At 43.0% G+C, this 24,923-nt stretch overlaps 1 protein-coding gene across 6 annotated transcripts in view; it reads left to right on the top strand.

Moving 5' to 3' along the window:
- Positions 1 to 24,923, top strand: part of mbnl3 (muscleblind-like splicing regulator 3) — a 101,440-nt gene that overhangs the window by 1,194 nt on the left and 75,323 nt on the right. The gene's annotated exons all lie outside the window — the stretch shown is intronic.

Raw genomic sequence — 24,923 nt, 5'->3', positions numbered from 1 at the left:
GTCCTTTGCCCTCGCCTATCTGGCATTGTTTTCCCGCAGTTCTGTTAACGATGGTGAGGGCAGGTGTTCGGCAGGCGGGAGTGAAGTACACTGTCTACCGGTGTCGCCTCCTACTAGCTAGTAACAGCAGACTGGGATGAAACAAACTCAGAACACTTTTATTTCCCTTTTGACCCACATTCAGAATTGTCACAAAAGTATGAAGATGGCGTACTAGAGGGGGATCGTTCATGCAGGAACCAATGGGATGCTCGAGGGGGCGTTATGCCCACATGCAGGTCGATTTGCGGGTTGCAGTTGCACACTATTTGTCTGTTAGTGCCAATAACAAGATGCCACTTCTTGACCTGTAATGCCACTCCATCCAAGTGCATGTCGCTCTTTTGAAGAACTACATAATTTATATGTCTATCGAATTGCAAATCACTATGCCTATTTGAACACTTTTTGGAATGATAATGTGACCTGGGGGACTAGATGTTCCTGGCCTGGGGGACTAGATGTTCCTGGCCTGGGAGACTAGATGGTGCTGGCCTGGGGGACTAGATGGTGCTGGCCTGGGGGACTAGATGGTGCTGGCCTGGGGGACTAGATGGAGCTGGCCTGGGGGACTAGTAGGAGAAGTTGTTCCTTATAGTGCTGGCCTTGGGGGCTAGATGTTCCCGGCCTGGGGGACTAGATGGTCCTGGCCTGGGGGACTAGATGGTCCTGGCCTGGGGGACTAGATGGTCCTGGCCTGGGGGACTAGATGGTCCTGGCCTGGGGGACTAGATGGTCCTGGCCTGGGGGACTAGATGGTGCTGGCCTGGGGGACTAGTAGGAGAAGTTGTTCCTTATAGTGCTGGCCTTGGGGGCTAGATGTTCCCGGCCTGGGGGACTAGATGGTGCTGGCCTGGGGGACTAGTAGGAGAAGTGGTTCCTTATAGTGCTGGCCTTGGAGCTTTTCTTATTCCAATCATAACCTGTTATCAGACCTCATCCAATACACTATGCCTACTACGTCCCAAATGACACCATATTTCCGATGTAGTGCACTACTTGGGCCAGGTTCCAAGTACATTTACATTTAAGTCATTTAGCAGACGCTCTTATCCAGAGCGACTTACAAATTGGTAACTCTACATAGGGAACATGGTGCCATTTGGTTTGAATGAGATAAACAGAACATTACATTAATATACTGGCTGGTGCCAATAGGTTTGAATGCGTTAAACAGAACATTACATTAATATACTGGCTGTCTCAGGTCACCACAGTAGTTCTGTCGGTTAAACCAGGTGACTAAACCAGTTTCCTTTTATCTTTGCCAAGTGGCATTCCACCTGGTGGAGTGAAGTTCCCCCCTTATTTTCTGAAATAGGGGGGGGGGGGCTGCAGATAAGGGGTCACATCAAAGTCAATAGGGCTATAACACACCATAACCCCACACTTAAATATGCTGTTTTCACTCACTCAACATCAGTGCATATGCTTTTGCGAATCGATGCCATTGCCTTGCCTCATTTAACAGCATGGCGAGTCTAGACTGGTTTATGTTCTGTCTCTATGTCTCAATTCAATTCAAGGGGCTTTATTGGCATGGGTAACATGTGTTGACATTGCCAAAGCAAGTAAGGTAGATAATATATAAAGTGAAATAAACAATAAAAATTAACAGTAGATATCACACATATCACATGTCTCTCTCTCTGTCTCTCTCTCTCTCTGTCTCTGTCTCTCTCTCTCTGTCTCTCTCTGTCTGCACCCGTCTAGCTATTTTTATTTTTTACTCCATATTAACACAGGTAACCGCTGCACCACACACACAGTGAGGTTACTGTATTCTAACTGCACTCCTACACAACCTGTCCTCATTTCCCCTCTACACAACCAACCAGGTCCCTGCTCAGCTGCCCCAGATTCTGCCCAGTACCTAGTATTTTCATGGCGCAAGTAAAACTTACTGATAAAGCAACAGCCTAAAAAACATCGGCAAATGTTATGCAGGTAATATGAAATTGATTAATCCATATTATCTGCTAATACTCAGCCATCTCACAGGTAGTAAATAGACAGACTTTTGTAGGCATACAAATCAAATCAGTAATTCTTAAATGCAAACATGTTTCCTTGTTAACTCCATTACATGTCATGCTTTACATTTCAGTATGTGGTACAGTATGTTATTCCTTGAGTACACTAATATGTCATTTATGAGTGTAGCCTATGCGTCTGTGTACATGCCAGTTACACAAAAACATACACTATACAGGACACACATGTAAGTGTCCATGTACAGCGCCTTCAGAAAGTTTTCATACCTCTTGAATTATTCCACATTTTGTTGTGTAACAGCTTGAATTCAAAATGGATTAAATATGTTTTCCCCTCACCCATCTACATGCAATACCCCATAATGACAAAGTGAAAACATGTTTTTAGAAAATTGTGCAAATTTATTGAAAATGTACCATACATATCTCATACATATAAGTATTCACACCCCTGAGTCAATACATGTTAGATTCACCCAGTGATTACAGCTGTGAATCTTTCTGGGTAAGTCTCTAAGAGCTTCGCACACCTGGATTGTACAATATTAGCAAGTTAGCTTTAGCGCAATGACTGTAAGTCTATGGATATCTGCAGATACCCATAGACTTCCAGTCATTGCATGCTCGCAGATACCCATAGACTTTCAGTCATTGTGCTAACACTAGTTAGCATTGGCACCCAAAACTACCTTTAACTTCCTTCATAATGGACACAGAGACATAAAAATGATATCCACAAGTTAATCTGACTGGGCTTTATTTTTATTTAACTAGGCAAGTCAGTTAAGAACAAAATCTTATTTACAATGACAGCCTACCCTGGCCAAATCCGGACCAATTGTGAGCTGCCCTATGGGACTCCCAATCACAGCCGGTTGTGATGCAGCTTGGAATTGAACCAGGGTCTGTAGTGATGCCTTTAGCACTGAGATGCAGTGCCTTAAATTGCTGTGCCACTCGGGGGTCCTAATGGGCCTCATTGCCAAAATTCTGAAGTATCCATGAAGTATCCCACGCATGCGTCCGCATGTTGTTTTTGTCCATCCACACCAGATGTGATCAGGACACGCGGGTTAAAATATCAAAACGAACTCTGAATCAATTATATTCATTTTGTGACAGGTTGGAACAGAAGACACATTCATGGACATTTAGCTAGCTATCTTACTGTTGCTAGCTAATTTGTCCTGGGATATAAACATTGGGTTATTATCTTACCTAAAATGAACAAGGTCCCTTTTTTTCTGGATCTTTGTAGAATTTTTACCCATTTTGTGTCACAAAATCGTGTGTTCTCTACTCAAACAACTAATCCACAGATCAAAGTGAAAACCTTAGTTTCTAGTAATCTCTCCTCCAGTCTTCTTCTGTGGACTTTATCTGGCGGTTGGCAACCAACTTTGACTGGAGTGTGGACCTCCGATCATCATTCAGTCACCCATGTGGGTATATGCTCCTAAAAACCAATGAGTAGATGGTACAGGTGGGACTTGCAGTCAAAAATGGAGCCAAGTTCTATTTTAGAGCCTGGCTACGCAGACGCTTGTTGACGCGTGCGAGCAATTTGGATGAAATTATTGAATAACCTGGATGTGTATATTTATTTTGCAATGCTCGCGCATGCAACAGGGGCGGTGTGGTCAGCATGTTAGGATTGCCATAACAAAGGGGTGGAACACTTTTTGACTCAAGACATTTCAGCTTTTCAATTTTAATTAATTTGTAAACATTTCTTTAAACATAATTCCACTTTGACATTTTGGGGTATTGTGTGTAGGCCAATGACACAAAACCCTGCTTAAATTCAGGCTGTAACCCAACAAAATGTGGAAAAAGTCAAGGGGTGTGAATACTTTCTGAAGGCACTGTTTGAGAGGGGTATATCTATAGCTGGATGTATGTTTTTGTGAATGGATACTGTGGTGCTTTAACAAGCTGAGGGGATTATAGATACTTAACCTAATTACTTTGCTCTATCCCTGTTGCTTGACCTTCCCTCTCATTGTGACCTGGAGCTCCTCCTCTTGTCTTGTTATTCTCCTCCTCCTCCAGCGCTATCTTTAATCAATCACCTAATCACTCTACCCACACCACTGTCTCTCTTTCTCTCTCGCAATTCAATTTTAGGGGGCTTTATCGGCAAATAGTTAAAGTATCTAATATGGTCATACATTTGGCAGGAGGTTAGGAAGTGCAGCTCAGTTTCCACCTCATTTTGTGCCTTTCTCAATAGCAAGGCTGTACATAGTCAAAGATTTCCTCCGTTTCGGGTCAGTCACAGTGGTCAGGTATTCTGCCAATGTGTACTCTCTGTTTCGGGCCAAATAGCATTCTAGTTTGCTCTGTTGTTTTGTAAATTGTTTCCAATGTGTCAAATAATTATATTTTTGTTTTCTCATGATTTGTTTGGGTCTAATTGTGTTGCTGTTCTCGGGCTCTGTGGCGTCTGTAAACAGAGCCCCAGGACCAGCTTGCTTAGGGGGCTCTTCTCCAGGTTAATTTCTCTGCAGGTGATGGCTTTGTTATGCAAGGTTTCTTTCTCTCTGCTTTTTAGAGATAGCATCAGCTAGGTTTCTATCCCTCTGTTTCACTCCCGGAAGTGGTGCAGCGATCTAGGGCACTGCATCTCAGTGCTAGAGGCGTCACTACAGACCCTGGTGCAATTCCAGGCTGTATCACAACCAGCCGTGATTGGAAGTCCCATAGGGCGGTCACAATTGGCCCAGCGTAGTTAGGGTTTGGCCGGGGTAGCCCGTCATTGTAAATAACAATTGGTTCTTAAATGATTTGCCTAGTTAAATAAAAGATAAATATAAATAATTATGTTAGAATGTTCCAGGTGACTGGTCTGAGTAAGACTCTAATGTTATTGGTTGGTTCTAGGCTATGTTTGTTTAAAGCTTGAAATGTTGCTGGTATGACAAAGGTCTAAAAGAGTAATTTGTTAGATTTTTATCAGTCAAACAGTTGTTTAAGGGCTCTGGCTGCACATTTTCTAAATATATTGCATGTCTTAAAGATTCCTGCGTTCCAAGTGTCTACTCTGGTGTTATGGCCTTGCGGTTTCGCACAGTTATTAGTTTTATCCGTCTGTGCCTGGTGCTCCGACAGAGGGGCTGACTGGGCTTTTGGACGTGTGCAGCATGGGGGAGGGACCGGGGAGAAACTAATAATAATTTATTACATTTGTAAGAGCTTTTCATTACACAAGAATAATCACAGGGTGCATGAAATAAAATAGAAAATAGAGACATAGTCAACAAAATTTAAACAAATGTATGTAACCATATCATGAGGAAGGCTAGGCCGATAGAAGTGAGTCTTAAGGCCTGCTTTAAAAGCTCCAACAGTCTGAATAGCCCTGAGATTATCTGGTAGGGAGTTCCATAGACATGGTCTAGGGATTTGCAGATGAGGACGATGATTTTAAAGTCAATTCTTTGACTTTGAGTTGAAGTTTATTTTATTTTTTACAGGGACAGTGCACATTAATCAACGTTTCAGTAAAAGTGCCGGTTTTAGCCAGCCGGCTAATTTTCAACCGCAGTCCCTGGGCAGGTTATTAAAAAGAATTACAATATAGACAATAGCAACATAGGACAAGCAAGACATAGCATACAGACAGAGCAATATAGAACAAAAGGCAGCAAGACAAAATTCATAAAAGCAATAGTGTTTCCACACGTCACAAGTTACAGACAACAGACATGGAAAGCGGCAACACACAGCTAGGGACCATGTTCACAAATCTGATTGACCTTTAGCCATGTATTCATACATTTTGTGAAAGTGTGATATGTGGTGCAGTTATGTGTGTCTGATGGCAGTGTATTCCAGACATGGGAAGCTCTCTCACAGAGAAAATGGATTTACTAAAGGTGCTTTTCCTTAAGGGAGCTATACGGTCACCTCTCATGGCAGACCTTATGGATCTGCTGCCATATGTTTGGGTTTTCTGTTTAACAAAAATACTGAGTGGAGGGGGGGCCAGGCCATTTAGGATCTTGAATACAAGACATGCATCGGTGTATTGCACAAGATTTTCCCAACTCAGGAGCTCATGCTTTCTGAGGATGTAACAGTGATGATGGCTATTGGGCTTCCAATCAAGCACTTTGAGAGCCTGTTTGTAGACAGACTGAATAGGAACAGGTAGCCAATGGGGGTGATGTGGGCAGACCGCTTTGTCTGTCTCAGAAGAATCCTTGCAGCACTGTTCAAATTCAATGCAGATTTAAATAATAATAATAATTTAAAAAAAGGAATAACACAAGGAATAAAAGGATGAATAAAATACACAAGAATGGAGCTATATACAGGGAGTACCAGTACCAGATCAATGTGCAGCTATATACAGGGAATACCAGTACCAGATCAATGTGCAGCCATATACAGGGAGTACCAGTACCAGATCAATGTGCAGGGGTATGAGGTATTTGAGGTAGATACAGTGCCTTGCGAAAGTATTCGGAGTACCAGTATCAATGTGGAGCTATATACAGGGAGTACCAGTATCAATGTGCAGCTATATACAGGGAGTACCAGTACCAGATCACTGTGCAGCCATATACAGGGAGTACCAGTACCAGATCAATGTGCAGCCATATACAGGGAGTACCAGTACCAGATCAATGTGCAGGGGTATGAGGTATTTGAGGTAGATACAGTGCCTTGCGAAAGTATTCGGAGTACCAGTACCAGATCAATGTGCAGCTATATACAGGGAATACCAGTACCAGATCAATGTGCAGCTATATACATGGAGTACCAGTACCAAATCAATGTACAGGGGTATGAGGTATTTGAGGTAGATACAGTGCCTTGCGAAAGTATTCGGCCCCCTTGAACTTTGCGAACTTTTGCCACATTTCAGGCTTCAAACATACAGATATAAAACTGTATTTTTTTGTGAAGAATCAACAACAAGTGGGACACAATCATGAAGTGGAACGACATTTATTGGATATTTCAAACTTTTTTAACAAATCAAAAACTGAAAAATTGGGCATGCAAAATTATTCAGCCCCCTTAAGTTAATACTTTGTAGCGCCACCTTTTGCTGCGATTACAGCTGTAAGTCGCTTGGGGTATGTCTCTATCAGTTTTGCACATCGAGAGACTGAAATTTTTCCCATTCCTCCTTGCAAAACAGCTCGAGCTCAGTGAGGTTGGATGGAGAGCATTTGTGAACAGCAGTTTTCAGTTCTTTCCACAGATTCTCGATTGGATTCAGGTCTGGACTTTGACTTGGCCATTCTAACACCTGGATATGTTTATTTTTGAACCATTCCATTGTAGATTTTGCTTTATGTTTTGGATCATTGTCTTGTTGGAAGACAAATCTCCGTCCCAGTCTCAGGTCTTTTGCAGACTCCATCAGGTTTTCTTCCAGAATGGTCCTGTATTTGGCTCCATCCATCTTCCCATCAATTTTAACCATCTTCCCTGTCCCCGCTGAAGAAAAGCAGGCCCAAACCATGATGCTGCCACAACCATGTTTGGCAGTGGGGATGGTGTGGTCAGGGTGATGAGCTGTGTTGCTTTTACGCCAAACATAACGTTTTGCATTGTTGCCAAAAAGTTCAATTTTGGTTTCATCTGACCAGAGCACCTTCTTCCACATGTTTGGTGTTTCTCCCAGGTGGCTTGTGGCAAACTTTAAATGACACTTTTTATGGATATCTTTAAGAAATGGCTTTCTTCTTGCCACTCTTCCATAAAGGCCAGATTTGTGCAATATACGACTGATTGTTGTCATATGGACAGAGTCTCCCACCTCAGCTGTAGATCTCTGCAGTTCATCCAGAGTGATCATGGGCCTCTTGGCTGCATCTCTGATCAGTCTTCTCCTTGTATGAGCTGAAAGTTTAGAGGGACGGCCAGGTCTTGGTAGATTTGCAGTGGTCTGATACTCCTTCCATTTCAATATTATCGCTTGCACAGTGCTCCTTGGGATGTTTAAAGCTTGGGAAATCTTTTTGTATCCAAATCCAGCTTTAAACTTCTTCACAACAGTATCTCGGACCTGCCTGGTGTGTTCCTTGTTCTTCATGATGCTCTGCGCTTTTAACGGACCTCTGAGACTATCACAGTGCAGGTGCATTTATACAGAGACTTGATTACACACAGGTGGATTGTATTTATCATCATTAGTCATTTAGGTCAACATTGGATCATTCAGAGATCCTCACTGAACTTCTGGAGAGAGTTTGCTGCACTGAAAGTAAAGGGGCTGAATAATTTTGCACGCCCAATTTTTCAGTTTTTGATTTGTTAAAAAAGTTTGAAATATCCAATAAATGTCGTTCCACTTCATGATTGTGTCCCACTTGTTGTTAATTCTTTACAAAAAATACAGTTTTATATCTTTATGTTTGAAGCCTGAAATGTGGCAAAAGGTCGCAAAGTTCAAGGGGGCCGAATACTTTCGCAAGGCACTGTATGTATATGAAGGCAGGGTAAAGTGACTTGGCATCAGGATAGATAATAATAAGAGTAAAATAAAGAACAGAGTAGCTGCAGAATATGATGAGTGTAAAAGTGTAGTGTGTGTGTATATAGTGTACATAGAGTCAGTGCAAGATAGTCCAGGGTAACCATTTAATTAACTATTTAGCAGTCTTATGGCTATTTAACAGTATTATGGCTTGGGGTAGTGGCTGCCTCGGGGGCTGTTGGTCCGAGAGCCGATGCTTCGGTACTGTTTGCCGGACGATTGCAGAATGAACAGTCTGTGGCTAGGGTGGCTGGAGTCTTTGGCAATTTTTCGATCCTTCCTCTGACACCACCTGATATAAAGGTCCTGGATGGCAGGGAGCTCGGTCCCAGTAATGTACTTGGCTGTCCGCACCACCCACGGAAGCACTTTGGTCGAGAGAAGTGCATTTGTCATACCAAGTGGTGATGCAGCCAGTCAAGATGCTCTCGATGGTGCTGCTGTAAAACATTTTGGGATCCAAGGCCCATGCCAAATCCTTTCAGCCTTGTGGGGGAAGAGGCGCTGTCATGCCTGCCTCACGACTGTGTTGGTGTGTGTGTGTCCCATGTTGAGTCCTTAGTGATGTAGACAGCAAGGAAATTGAAGCTCTCAACCCGCTCCACATCAGCCAATGTCACAAAGTGCTGTACAGAATCCCAGCCTAAAACCCCAAACAGCAAGCAATGCAGATGTAGAAGCACGGTGGCTAGGAAAAGCTCCCTAGAAAGGCTGGAACCTAGGAAGAAACCTAGAGAGGAACCAGGCTTAAATTACCCTTGCCTAACGATTGTGTCTGAAGCTGGGCTTGCAGCACGGCTATCCTCGCCATAAGGCAATCGTTCTCCTGTATATTATGAGTACAGCGACTGCAGTTAGAAGGCATCATGTTAATGTGTTAATGTAACTACTTAGCTTCGGCTGGTGGAGGTCGTGTAGAACCATGTCCAGGTAAAGCATCATGTTAATGTTACTACTTAGCTTCGGCTGGTGGAGGTCGTGTAGAACCATGTCCAGATAAAGCATCATGTTAATGTTACTACTTAGCTTCGGCTGGTGGAGGTCGTGTAGAACCATGTCCAGATAAAGCATCATGTTAATGTTACTACTTAGCTTCGGCTGGTGGAGGTCGTGTAGAACCATGTCCAGATAAAGCATCATGTTAATGTTACTACTTAGCTTCGGCTGGTGGAGGTCGTGTAGAACCATGTCCAGATAAAGCGTCCGGGGTTCTAATGTTTAATGAAAAAAGTTGAGCGAGGTGAAAAATAAAAATATAAAACGGTAATTAAAAAGTAAAAACCGTAAAGTTGGCAGGTAGCAAAGAAACGTTAGCAACAAACTGCACAGCAGCACGTAAACAAGTCTACAAGTTGTGACCGGAAATGACGGTGTGATGGTCAAAGCATTTCATAATGACAGATTCAAGTGCTAAAGGGCAATAGTCATTTAGGCAGGTTACCTTGGAGTTCTTGGGAACAGGGTCAATGGTGGTCAGCTTGAAACATATTGGGATTACAGACAGGGACAAGCAGAGATTGAAGACACTTTTAAGATGGTCTGCGCATGCTTTGAGAACGCACCCTGGTATTTTAAATGGCGGCCTTGTGAGTGCTAACCTGTTTTAAAGTTTTATACACATCAACCACGGAGAGTGAGATCACGCAGTCATCCGGAACAACAGGGGCTTTCACGTAAGACTCAGTGTTGTATTCCTCGAAGCGACCATAAAAGGCATTTAGCTCGTTTGGGAGTTCTGCATCACTGGACATCTCACGGCTGGGTTTCCCTTTTGTAATCCGTTATTGTCTGCAAGCCCTGACACATACGACTAGTGTTGGAGTACTGAACGCGTCACTGGTACTTCCTGTTTGCGTTTTAGTTCGTAAACAGGAAGCAAGAGAAGAGTCATGGTCAAATTTGCAGAAGGGAGGACGAGGGGGAACGTTGTATGCGTTTCTGTGGTTAGAATAAAAGTGGTCTACAGTTTTAGCGCAGGAGACATATTGATAAAAGTGAGAGAACGGTTTTAATTCTCCCCGTGTTCAAGTCTCTGCCCACCAGAAACACTGGCTCTGGGTCAGTGGTTTCTTCTTTGTTTATGGCCTCATATAGTTCGTTGAGTGCCAAAGTGGTGCTGGCTTGTGGAGGGATGGAGACAGTTGTGATCATTACTCTCTTGGTAGATAAGTGTCTGCAGCTTATCATGAGGTGTTCTATATCAGGTAGATTAAAGGTTCTGCAGTTTACCATGTACCATATAATGAATATCAGCAGGATGTGCTAATTGGGTATTTGCTGGATGATAATTAGCTGGATGTGCTAATTACTTATTTACAGGATATGCTTATTAAGTAATTGACCTGGATATGTTGAAATTATATATCAGGTAGATTAAAGGTTCTGCAGTTTACCATGAGGTGTTCTATATCAGGTAGATTAACTTCTTGCGTCGAGCAATCCCGGATCCGGGATTCTATTTATAGCCTCAAGCTCATTAGCATAACGCAATGTTAACTATTCATGAAAATTGCAAATTAAATGAAATAAATATATTTGCTCTTAAGCTTAGACTTTTGTTAACAACACTGTCATCTCAGATTTTCAAAATATGCTTTTCAACCATAGCTAAACAAGCATTTGTGTAAGAGTGTTGATAGCTAGCATAGCTATAAGCCTAGAATTCAGCCAGCAACATTTTCACAAAAACAATAAAATCGTTCAAATAAAATAATTTACCTTTGAAGAACTTCAGATGTTTTCAATGAGGAGACTCTCAGTTAGATAGCAAATGTTCAGTTTTTCAAAAAAATATTATTTGTGTAAGACAAATCGCTCCGTTTTGTTCACGTTTGGCTATGAAAAAACCTGTATCCAGTTATAGCCTCAAGCTCATTAGCATAACGTAACGTTAACTATTTATGAAAATCGCAAATGAAATGAATGTGCTTGCTCTCAAGCTTAGCCTTTTCTTAACAACACTGTCATCTCAGACTTTCAAAATATGCTTTTGAACCATAGGAAAACAAGCATTTGTGATAGCTAGCGTAGCATTTAGCGTAGCATTTAGTGGGCAACATTTGCACAAAAAACAGAAAAGGATTCAAATAAAATCATTTACCTTTGAAGAACTTCGGATGTTTTCAATAAGGAGACTCTCAGTTACATAGCAAATGTTCAGTCTTTCCTGAAAGATTCTTTGTGTAGAAGAAATCGCTCCATTTTGTACATCACGTTTGGGTACCAAAAAAAACGAAAATTCAGTCATCAAAACGGCGAACTGTTTTCCAAATTAACTCCATAATATCGACTGAAACACGGCAAATGCTGTTTAGAATCAATCCTCAATGTGTTTTTCACATATCTCTTCATTGATATATCGTTCGTGGTAGTCTCCTTTCTCCGGTGAATCGCTTGGAAAAAGACGTGCAGTTGAAGATGACGCACCAATTTCGACGGAGGACACCGGGCGGACACCTGGCAAATGTAGACTTATGGTCAATCTTCCAATGATATGCCTACAAATACGTCACAATGCTGCAGACACCTTGGGGAAACGATAGATAGGGCAGGCTCATTCCTGTCGCATTCACAGCCATATAAGGAGACAATGAAAAACAGAGCCTCAAAAATCATGCTCATTTCCTGGTTGCAGTTTCATCTTGGTTTTGCCTGTAGCTTCTGTTCTGGGGCACTCACAGACAATATCTTTGCAGTTCTGGAAACGTCAGAGTGTTTTCTTTCCAAAGCTATCAATTATATGCATAGTCGAGCATCTTCTTGTGACAAAATATTGCGCTTAAAACGGGCACGTCTTTTTATCCAAAAATGAAATAGCGCCCCCATAGATTTAACAGGTTAAAGGTTCTGCAGTTTACCATGAGGTGTTCTATATCAGGGAATAAAAAGCTAGAGATTTCCTTCACACTGAACGCAGCACACCAGTTGTTGTTTATGAAGAGGCACACCCCTCCCGCCTTGGACTTGCTCGAGGCTGCCTTCGTCCGATCGTGCTGCTACATGGAGTAACCACTGAGTTCACTGAGTCATCCAGCCACGTCTCTGCAAGACATAATTTTGCAGCTTTTCAACTCTCTCAGATAGGAGACTCTTGAACGAATCCCAACCATCTTATTCTTGAGTGACTGGACATTTGCCAATAGGACGGGGGATATTCTCTTTGTCTCAGTGACACAAGGATGCCGGCTCGTCTGCAGCATCGATGCCCACAGCGTTTTGGTGAAGTGGAACAAATGAATGGTGTATGAACAAGGGAACTGTTTAGTCTAAGTCGGATTTGAAGTCGAAATCGGGGTTAGTAACTGTCTTGGCCATCAAGTATTAATAGGGCTAGGCGTTCCGCTAGCGGGACAACTTCAAATAATTAATCATTAAAATTATGGATATTAAACATTTAGGTACATACAAGTGTCTTTATATCAGTTGAAAGCTTAAATTATTGTTAATCTAACTGCACTGCCCTATTTGCAGTAGACATTAGAGCGAAAGCATGCCATGTGATTGTTTGAGGACGGCGCCCCACATCAAAATATTTTTACACCGGCACAGGTTTCATAAATTCACAAATAGCGATTTAATAGCAACTTTTTAAAAGTCTTCCTCTGATTTGTCATCCAAAAGGTCCCAGCTACAACATGTCATTTTGTTAGATAAAATTCTTTATATCCCAAAAAGTCTGTTTAGTTGGCGCCATCGATTTGAGTAATCCACTCGTTCAACTTGCAGAGAAAGGAAAATCTACCACTAAACTTTGTTAAAACAAGTCAAAATACATTTCTATTGACTCCTCAGATACCCTAAAATGTAATCAAACTATAATATTTCTTACGGAAAGATGTTCAATAGGAAACTGATATTAGCATGTGCGTCTTGTCTTCATTGCGCGCCCAAACACAAATTTACAAGACTGTCCTTGTACTAAAACTCATATTTCTTATTCGTTTTGGAAGTTACACGCCTGGAACCTTGAATATAAACTGCTGGCACCCTATGGAAGCCATAGGAATTGCATCTTGGGAGCTAGAATTCATTATGCCCCTATACTTTCAACTGTAAGAGCATGGGCTCTCAAAAAAAAGAAAGCTAATTCCATTTGCTTAAACTTTGGATTTTCTTCTACCATATCTATTGTGTTATAGTCTCCTACATTATTTTAACATTTCTACAAACTTCAAAGTGTTTCCCTTCCAATGGTACCAATGATATGCACATCCTGGCTTCAGTGCCTGAGCAACAGGCAGTTTACTTTGGGCACTTCATTCAGACAGGAAGTGGAGAAAAAAGGACCCTAGCCCTAAGAAGTTTTAACTTTCTGTACAAAAAAGTAAGGATAAACATGGAAAAGGTCACTCAATAGCAGTCAGGTTGCAACTCGTAAGATGTCACCCTTCTCCATCGGCGCCATCTAGTTTATGAATTGAATTTGCAGGCAGGCCCCCAAGTACTGCGTTCCCATAATCAATTCTGGAGACATCAGCTTCCTGCTATGAAGGTTACCTTGTTACGTAGTGTAGTGGTGCTCCATCTTTGAGGATGGACATGACGCAGTGCGCTGGAGTCAACAACAGCCAGACTTCCCCCTCTCTGGCTGTGTACCATAGGCTACATTGACACAGGCAGACAAATTCTGATGTTTTGCCCAATTATTGGCAAAAGAGCTGATCTGATTGGTCAAAAGACCAATGAATTAAAAAAATATCAGAATTGTGCTGCCTGTGTAAATGGCACCTTATTCCCTATATAGTGTGGTACTTTTGACCAGAGTCCTACATAGGATGTATGCCACATAAGAAAAAGGGTGCCATTTGGGACACAACCTCTGTCCCACCTACCCTGACCTCTACCTGGTGACTCCTGGAGTTCCCTCCCCCCTCTCTCTCTGCAGGTGTGGAGAGGCAGCCTGCCTTCTCCTTCTCTCTCTCAAATCAATTTCAATTTAAGGGTTTTATTGGCATGGTAAACAATGTTAACATTGCAACAGTAAACATTACACTCACAGAAGTTCTCTCTGTCTCTCAGCAGGCATGGGGAGGGAATGCAGTAGCAGCCTGCTCTCTCTCTCTCTCTCTCTCTCTCTCTCTCTCTGCAGGTGTGGGGAGTTTTATTTCAGTATACATGGCAGCAGCTAAATGCTGTATTGTGGACATACTGAAACAGGAAATGAAACGTTAAAAACAAAACGAATATAGTAGGCTAATGAAGGATGTAAAGAAGTCTTCATGAAGGGATCTTGGACCAGGGAGAGTGTCCACACCAGTATCACCTTGACTCTGCATGATCACTAGCCTAAACAATAATGACATTTCATCAAACTCAATATTAACCTTTTCATTCCTCCCCGTTGCCAAATATGTATATTTTTAAATGTTGACCTATTGATTGGCCAAGCGGCAAATCATGTGGCAATCTCAGGTTCAGAGGTCACCTATCTGCTGATCCAGTGTGTTGTTTAATGTAGTGTGTTATATTTGTATTGTTGTTTAATGTATTTAGGTCTGAAACCTTCCAGTAAATTTCCGGAATTTCCCCGGAAATTTTCTATGGGAAGTTAAGCCCGGGAATTTTGGTAAATTTGCTTAAATTCATCAAAAAATGTTAGCTTATAACAGAGAACCTTTTTGTGGGATACACATAATGTCCCGATCGTCGTATGGACTGGACCAAGGTGCAGCGTGGTGAGCGTACATTTTTCTTTATTTTGCAAATGTCGCCAACAAAACAATAATACAACAAAAAAACTTACGTGAAGCTCCGTAAGGCTATACATGCACAAACGAAGACAACTACCCACAACTACCAAAAGGAAAAAGGCTTCCTAAGTATGATTCCCAATCAGAGACAATGATAGACAGCTGTCCCTGATTGAGAACCATACCCGGCCAAAACATGGAAACAAACAACATAGAATGCCCATCCCAAATCACACCCTGACCTAACCAAATAGAGAAATAAAATGGCTCTCTAAGGTCAGGGTGTGACACATAAGGCAATTCTAGGACTTGTGGCATATTTTGGTTTAACTATCCCCAATTCAATGGAATTGCAACCCTCTGCATGCACAGTGCATTCTTCTATCACATGTGCAGTGCACTCTTCCATCACATGTACAGCTGATTCTCAAGATCTTGCACACTAATGAGATGTTATTGAGCCCACACTACTACACTGTCTGAGCCAAGGACTACATGCATTCTGGTAAGTTTTGATTACAATACTTGGTGGGGTGAATATATTTTATATGACATACATGATTTTATGTTAACTAGTAAATAGTAGCCTACAAAGTGCAAAGTGTGTTTAAATAATTTCTAACTGTTAACAATTTCTGCAAGTTAGTTTTTGCTACCTGTGGGTTTTAGCTTGCTTGAGCCTGCTAACTGAGGAGTGTTAATTCACCCCATTTCCATACATGTTTCATTTTAAAACATTTATCCTAGAAAGGAGTTGTTAAATTAAACTGCTTAACTATTTATCTGTACATGGAAATGTATTTAGGTTTTTTATTTTTCAAATTTTTTCCTAATCTTTACAGGAAAATGCCATGGGCACTATCTGATGTGTGGAGACATTTCACTTCAGCTAATGCAGAAGGAAAAGCTGTGTACATACGCAAATACTGTGCCAAATCATATGTGAAGAATGCAACAAAGATGCAGAATCATCTGGCCAAGTGCATGAAGTTCCCTCAGCGCTCACAACAAGCAACCTCTGACAAAAGTCCCTCCACTTCTATTCGAGGTGAAAATGATGAATCAGACACCGTATCGATAGCATCAGCTCATGGTCCTCCTGGAATCAGACACCTTATCGATAGCAACAGCTCATGGTCCTCCTGGAATCAGACACCGTATCGATAGCAACAGCTCATGGTCCTCCTGGAATCAGACACCGTTATCGATAGCAACAGCTCATGATCCTCCTGGAATCAGACACCGTATCGATAGCAACAGCTCATGATCCTCCTGGAATCAGACACCGTATCGATAGCAACAGCTCATGATCCTCCTGGAATCAGACACCGTATCGATAGCAACAGCTCACGATCCTCCTGGAATCAGACACCGTATCGATAGCATCAGCTCATGGTCCTCCTGGAATCAGACACCGTATCGATAGCAACAGCTCATGATCCTCCTGGAATCAGACACCGTATCGATAGCAACAGCTCATGATCCTCCTGGAATCAGACACCGTATCGATAGCAACAGCTCATGATCCTCCTGGAATCAGACACCTTATCGATAGCAACAGCTCATGGTCCTCCTGGAATCAGACACCGTATCGATAGCAACAGCTCATGGTCCTCCTGGAATCAGACACCGTATCGATAGCAACAGCTCATGGTCCTCCTGGAATCAAAAGTTTATTTGACTCAGTCAAGGAATGTAGTCAGAGAAATGCTGATGAATGTCTTGTTCGAGCTGTGAATGCAACTGGTTCACCTCTGATGCTCACAGGCAATGTGTATTGGAAGATGCACATGCTTTATCTACTCATTTGCTGGATGCAGAGTTCAACAGAGTTCAAGTGAAGGTCAAGCAAATCATAGAGAAAGCAGACTGTATTGCGATCATCTCTGATGGGTGGTCGAATGTTCGTGGGCAAGGAATAGTTAACTACATCATCTCTACCCCTCAACCAGTATTCTACAAGAGCACAGACAAGACACAACAGACACACTGGTCTCTACATTGCAGATGAGCTGAAGACAGTCATCAATGACCTTGGACCACAGAAGGTATTTGCACTGGTAACAGACAATGCTGTGAACGTGAAGGCTGCTTGGTCTAAAGTGGAGGAGTTCTACCCTCACATGACACCCATTGGCTGTGCTGCTCATGAATTGAATCTGCTCCTCAAGGACATCATGGCACTGAAAACAATGGATACATTCTACAAAAGAGCCTTCAATCTACTTCACCAAGCAAAGTGAGATGAATAAGAACACCACATTGAAGCTGCCCAGCAACACCCATCAAGATGGTGTTGTCATCATGTTTGACAGTCTACTGGAGGGGAAGGAGTCTCTCCAAGAAATGGCCATATCACAGTCTGTCGATATGGAGAGCGCCATCAAGAGGATCCTCCTGGATGATGTATTTTGGGAGAGAGTGATAAGCGGCCTAAAACTCCTGAAACCTATAGCAGTAACATTGCACGGACTGAGGGAGACAATGCCATCCTGTCTGATGTTCAGACTCTGCTTGCAGGTGTAAGAGAATAAATCTGTACTGCCCTGCCCACTGTTGCTCCAAGGAGAGGAAACTGCAGTTCTGAAATACATCAAAAAGCGTGAGGACATCTGCCTGAAGCCCATCCATGCCGCAGCGTACATGTTGGACCCCAAGTATGCTGGAAAGAGCCTCTTGTCTGGTGCACAGATCAACAAGGCCTATGGTGTCATCACTACCATGTCTCGCCACCTTGGCCTGGATGAGGGCAAGGTTCTTGGCAGTCTATTGAAGTCCACTTCCAATCAAGGGCTTTGGGATGGAGATGCAATATGGCAGTTGTGCCAACATGTCTCATCAGCCACCTGGTGGAAGGGACTTTGTGGATCTGAGGCTCTTTCCCCTGTTGCCTTCATCATCCTCCAAATCCCACCAACATCAGCCGCCTCAGAGGAAAACCGGTCCTTGTTTGGGAACACACACACAAAAGCACGCAACAGGCTGACCAATGCAAGGGTTGAAAAATTGGTAGCCATCCGGGCAAATTTGAGGCTTTTTGAGCCTAACAACGATCCAAGGTTGGAAAGTGACAGTGAAGATGAGGCCTCAGAGTCTGATGTTTAAGAGGTGGACATTAAGGGGGTTCAGGGAGAAGACATGGAAGCCTGAGAGGAAGACAACCAAAGCTTTAGTTTCTAGACTATCATTTTACAGATGTATGTTGAAAACAGTTTTGGGAGATGCGATGAATCATTGAGTATCATTCAATATTCCCTTTATTTTGTTGTTCAGTGAAATCATCCGACGTGAAGAGTCAACTCATTTAATTAAAGTTCAATTCGTAACTACATTTTTTTTTCTATTGGAAGGATTTAATCATTTGCAATTATGTGTACTTATGATAAGGTAAAATGTTAATGTATCTTTCTCCATATGATATGGGAAATATATCCAATGCAAAAAAACATATACATTTAATGGTATTAATATGAATTCCCATATATTCCCTTTAATTCCCACAGAAAGTTTCCACCTGTTGAATATTCCCCAAAATGTGCAACCCTGAATGTATTGTGTATTGTTTGTTCCTGTAGCCTTCAGACTCAAATGTAGCTGATGTTCGATCAGGTCAGGGTTAATGTTTACACAGGAACTAATGTCTCAGCCAAAATGTTATGAGATACCAGGAAGTGGCTTTATATAGTCGTCTATCTAGACTACATGGTTTTATGTTTGCACACACAGACAGAGCCTTGCCACTGACCAGGTTTTGCTTGATGCATTTAGACCCTATTAATTTCTTCTTACATGATGAATAATAACTCATCACTCAACCTCAAATCTCCTGAAATAGAATTATAACATTGTTTTGGACAATGCATGCATACATAAACACAGGGAAAAAAGAAATGTCCCTTTTTAAGGACTTTTTCATGACAAATAACTTCACAGATCTTCATTCTAAAGGGTTTAAACACAGTTTCCCATGCTTGTTCAATGAACCATAAATAATCAATGAACATACACCTGTGGAATGGTCGTTAAGACACTAACAGCTTACAGACGGTAGGCAATTAAGGTCACAGTTATGAAAACTTAGGACGCTAAAGAGGCCTTTCTACTGACTGAAAAATGCCAAAAGAAAGATGCCCAGGGTCCCTGCTCTTCTGCTTGAATGAGGACTGCAGATGTGGCAGGGCAATAAATTGCAATGTCCATACAGTGAGACGCCTAAGACAGAGCTACAGGGAGACAGGATCGTCCTCGCAGTGATCGTCCTCACAGGGGCAGACCACATATAACAACACTTGCACAGGATCGGTACATCCGAACATCACACCTGGAGGACATGTACAGGATGGCAACAACAACTGCCCGAGTTACACCAGGAACGCACAATTCTTCCATCAGTGCTCAGACTGTCCGCAATAGTCTGAGGCTGTACTGAGGGCTTGTAGGCCTGTTGTAAGGCAAGTCCTCACCCGACATCACGGGCAAAAACGTCGCCTATGGGCTCAAACCCACCGTCGCTGGACCAGACAGGACTGACGAGCCGCGGGTTTGTCGGATTTGCATTTATCATCGAAGGAATGAGCATTATGCCGAGGTCTGTACTCTGGAGCGGGATTGATTTGGAGGTGGAGGGTCGGTCATGGTCTGGGGCGGTGTGTCACAGCATCATCGGACTGAGCTTGTTGTCATTGCAGGCAATCGCAACGCTGTGCATTACAGGGAAGACATCCTCCTCCCTCATGTGGTGCCCTTCCTGCAGGCACATCCTGACATGACCCTCCAGCATGACAATGCCACCAGTCATACTGCTCGTTCTGTGCATGATTTCCTGCAAGACAGGAATGTCAGTGTTCTGCCATGGCCATCGAAGAGCCCGGATCTCAATCCCATTGAGCACGTCTGGGACCTGTTGGATCAGGGGGTGAGGGCGAGGGCCATTCCCCACAGAAATGTCCGGGAACTTGCAGGTGCCTTGGTGGAAGAGTGGGGTAACATCTCACAGCAAGAACTTAGCATATCTGGTGCAGTCCATGAGGAGGAGATGCACTGCAGTACTTAATGCAGCTGGTGGCCACACCAGATACTGACTATTACTTTTGATTTTGACACCCACCCCCCTTTCTTCAGGGACACATTATTCCATTTCTGTTAGTCACACGTCTGTGGTACAGTCTCAGTTTTTGAATCTTGCAATGTTCATACAAATATTTACACATAAATAAACGTAGTTGACAGTGAGAGGACGTTTCTTTTTTTGCTTTTTTTGCTTACATCCTCAATCTTACATTGTCTGTCTCACGGTCACACAAACACACGCGCACGCACACACACACAAACACATACAGTCAACTCCATATTTCCTTATTCACCTTATCAAATCCACTCTTCAGTATTCTTGACGGACACAGCGGCAGGAGGTGTGTGTGGAACAGGCTGGCTGACCTTTTAGAGTCAATATTAGGGGTCGACCGATTAATCGGAATGGCCGATTAATTAGGGCTGATATCAAGTTTTCATAACAATCGTAAATCGGTCATTTTGGACGGCAATTTGAAATCTTTATTTAACTAGGCAACTTAGTTAAGAACACATTCTTATTTTCAATTACGGCCAAGGAACGGTGGGGTAACTGCCTTGTTCAGGGGCAGAATGACAGATTTTTACCTTGTCAGCTCAGGGATTCAATCTTGCAAACTTACGGTTAACTAGACCCACGCTCTAACCACCTACCTCACGAGGAGCCCGCCTGTTACGTGAATGCAGTAAGAAGCCAAGGTAAGTTGCTAGCTAGCATTAAACTTAATCAATCATAATCACTAGTTACAACTACACATGGTTGATGATATTACTAGTTTATCTAGCGTGTCCTGCTTTGCATGTAATTGATGCAGTGCGCATTCGCAAAAAAGGAGTGTTGTTTCTCCAACGTGTACCTAACCATAAACACCAATGCCTTTCTTAAAATCAATACACAGAAGTATATATTTTTAAACCTGCATATTTAGCTAATATAAATCCAGGTTAGCAGGCAATATTAACCAGGTGAAATTGTGTCACTTCTCTTGCGTTCATTGCACACAGACTCAGTGTATATGCAACAGTTTGGGCCGCCTAATTTGTCAGAATTTTACGTAATTATGACATAACATTGAAGGTTGTGCAATGTAACAGGAATATTTAGACTGATGGATGCCACCCGTTAGATAAAATACGTAACGGTTCCGTATTTCACTGAAAGAATAAACGTCTTGTTTTCGAGATGATAGTTTCCGGATTCGACCATATTAATGACTAAAGGCTCGCATTTCCTTGTGTTATTATGTTATAATTAAGTCTATGATTTGAGAGAGCAGTTTGACTGAGCGGTGGTTACAGCATCAGGCTCGTAAGCATTCATTCAAACAGCACTTTCCTGCGTTTTGCCAGCAGCTCTGCTGTTTATGACTTCAAGCCTATCAACTCCCAAGTTTAGGCTGGTGTAACCGATGTGATGTGAAATGGCTAGCTCATTAGCGGGGTGCGCGCTAATAGCGTTTCAAATGTCACTTGCTCTGAGACTTGGAGTAGTTGTTCCCCTTGCTCTGCATGGGTAACGCTGCTTCGAGGGTGGCTGTTGTGGTTGTGTTCCTGGTTCGAGCCCAGGTAGGAGCGAGGAGAGGGACGGAAGCTATACTGTTACACTGGCAATACTAAAGTACCTATAAGAACATCCAATAGTCAAAGGTATATGAAATACAAATGGTATAGAGAGAAATAGTCCTACAATTCCTATAATAACTACAACCTAAAACTTCTTACCTGGGAATATTAAAGACTCGTGTTAAAAGGAACCACCAGCTTTCACATGTTCTCATATTCTGAGCAAGGAACTGAAACGTTAGCTTTCTTACATGGCACATATTGCACTTTTACTTTCTTCTCCAACACTTTGTTTTTGCATTATTTAAACCAAATTGAACATGTTTCATTATTTATTTGAGGCTAAATAGATTATATTGATGTATTATATTAAGTTAAATTAAGTGTTCATTCAGTATTGTTGTAATTGTCATTATTACAAATACATTTTAAAAATTGGCCGATTAATCGGCATCGGCTTTTTTTGTCCTCGAAAAATCGGTATTGGTATTGTAGTTGAAAAATCATAATCGGTCACCTCTAGTCAATATCCATTCTCTTCTCCCTCTTTGTCTCAGTCCGCCTCTCATTTACAGCCACTCCTGCAATGTTTCTCCCTCTGTCTCAGTCCGCCTCTCATTTACAGCCACTCATACAACGTTTCTCCCTCTGTCTCAGTCCGCCTCTCATTTACAGCCACTCCTGCAACGTTTCTCCCTCTGTCTCAGTCCGCCTCTCATTTACAGCCACTCCTGCAATGTTTCTCCCTCTGTCTCAGTCCGCCTCTCATTTACAGCCACTCCTGCAACGTTTCTCCCTCTGTCTCAGTCCGCCTCTCATTTACAGCCACTCCTGCAACGTTTCTCCCTCTGTCTCAGCCCGCCTCTCATTTACAGCCACTCCTGCAACGTTTCTCCCTCTGTCTCAGCCCGCCTCTCATTTACAGCCACTCCTGCAACGTTTCTCCCTCTGTCTCAGTCCGCCTCTCATTTACAGCCACTCCTGCAACGTTTCTCCCTCTTTGTCTCAGCCCGCCTCTCATTTACAGCCACTCCTGCAACATTTCTCCTTCCCTGCTATTTCCTATCTCATCTCCTCTCATGTTCCATCCATCTTTCTCTCCTCTTTTCTCCTCTCTTTACTCCTCTCCTCCCCCCTTTACTCCTCCCCCCTTTACTCCTCCCCCTTTACTCCTCCCCTCTTTACTCCTCCCCTCTTTACTCCTCCCCTCTTTACTCCTCTCCTCTTTACTCCTCTCCTCTTTACTAATCTCCTCCCCTCTTTACTCCTCTCCTCTCCCCTCTTTACTCCTCTCCTCTTTACTCCTCCCCTCTTTACTCCTCTCCTCTTTACTCATCTCCTCCCCTCTTTACTCATCTCCTCCCCTCTTTACTCCTCTCCTCTTTACTCATCTCCTCCCCTCTTTACTCCTCTCCTCTTTACTCATCTCCTCTCCTCTTTACTCCTCTCCTCTTTACTCCTCTCCTCTTTACTCCTCTCCTCCCCTCTTTACTCCTCCTCTCCTCCCCTCTTTACTCCTCCCCTCTTTACTCCTCTCTTCTTTACTCCTCTCCCCTCCCCTTTACTCCTCTCCTCTTTACTCATCTCCTCCCCTCTTTACTCATCTCCTCTCCTCTTTACTCCTCCCCTCTTTACTCCTCTCCTCTTTACTCCTCCCCTCTTTACTCCTCTCCTCTTTACTCTTTACTCCTCTCCTCTCTCCTCTGTACTCCTCTCCTCTGTACTCCTCTCCTCTTTACTCCTCCCCTCTGTACTCCTCTCCTCTTTACTCCTCCCCTCTTTACTCCTCTCCTCTTTACTCGTCTCCTCTCCTCTTTACTCGTCTCCTCTCCTCTTTACTCGTCTCCTCTCCTCTTTACTCGTCTCCTCTCCTCTTTACTCATCTCCTCTTTACTCATCTCCTCCCCTCTTTACTCATATCCTCTCCTCTTTACTCCTCCCCTCTTTACTAATCTCCTCTCCTCTTTACTCCTCTCCACTCCCCTCTTTACTCCTCTCCTCTCCCCGCTTTACTCCTCCCCTCTTTACTCCTCTCCTCTTTACTCGTCTCCTCTCCTCTTTACTCATCTCCTCTCCTCTTTACTCCTCCCCTCTTTACTCATCTCCTCCTCTTTACTCCTCTCCACTCCCCTCTTTACTCCTCCCCTCTTTACTCCTCTCCTCTCCCCTCTTTACTCCTCTCCTCTTTATTCCTCCCCTCTTTACTCCTCCCCTCTTTACTCCTTTCCTCTCCTATTTACTCCTCTCCTCTTTATTCCTCCCCTCTTTACTCCTCTCCTCTTTATTCCTCCCCTCTTTACTCCTCCCCTCTTTACTCCTCTCCTCTTTATTCCTCCCCTCTTTACTCCTCCCCTCTTTACTCCTTTCCTCTCCTATTTATTCCTCTCCTCTTTATTCCTCCCCTCTTTACTCCTCCCCTCTTTACTCCTTTCCTCTACTATTTATTCCTCCCCTCTTTACTCCTCCCCTCTTTACTCCTCTCCTCTTTACTCCTCTCCTCTTTACTCCTCCCCTCTTTACTCCTCTCCTCTTTATTCCTCCCCTCTTTACTCCTCTCCTCTTTATTCCTCCCCTCTTTACTCCTTTCCTCTCCTATTTACTCCTCTCCTATATACTCCTCTCCTCTTTACTCCTCCCCTCTTTACTCCTCCCCTCTTTACTCCTCCCCTTTACTCCTCCCCTCTTTACTCCTTTCCTCTCCTATTTACTCCTCTCCTCTTTATTCCTCCCCTCTTTATTCCTCCCCTCTTTACTCCTCTCCTCTTTATTCCTCCCCTCTTTACTCCTCCCCTCTTTACTCCTTTCCTCTCCTATTTATTCCTCTCCTCTTTACTCCTCTCCTCTTTATTCCCCCTCTTTACTCCTCCCCTCTTTACTCCTCCCCTCTTTACTCCTTTCCTCTCCTATTTACTCCTCTCCTCTTTATTCCTCCCCTCTTTATTCCTCCCCTCTTTACTCCTCTCCTCTTTATTCCTCCCCTCTTTACTCCTCCCCTCTTTACTCCTTTCCTCTACTATTTATTCCTCCCCTCTTTATTCCTCCCCTCTTTATTCCTCCCCTCTTTACTCCTTT

This window comes from Oncorhynchus masou, chromosome 9 (assembly GCF_036934945.1).
Source record: "Oncorhynchus masou masou isolate Uvic2021 chromosome 9, UVic_Omas_1.1, whole genome shotgun sequence".
In the NCBI taxonomy this organism is placed as follows: Eukaryota; Metazoa; Chordata; class Actinopteri; order Salmoniformes; family Salmonidae; genus Oncorhynchus; species Oncorhynchus masou.
The sequence above is the reverse complement of the archived record's forward strand: the minus strand, read 5'-3'. Positions and strand labels throughout refer to the sequence as shown.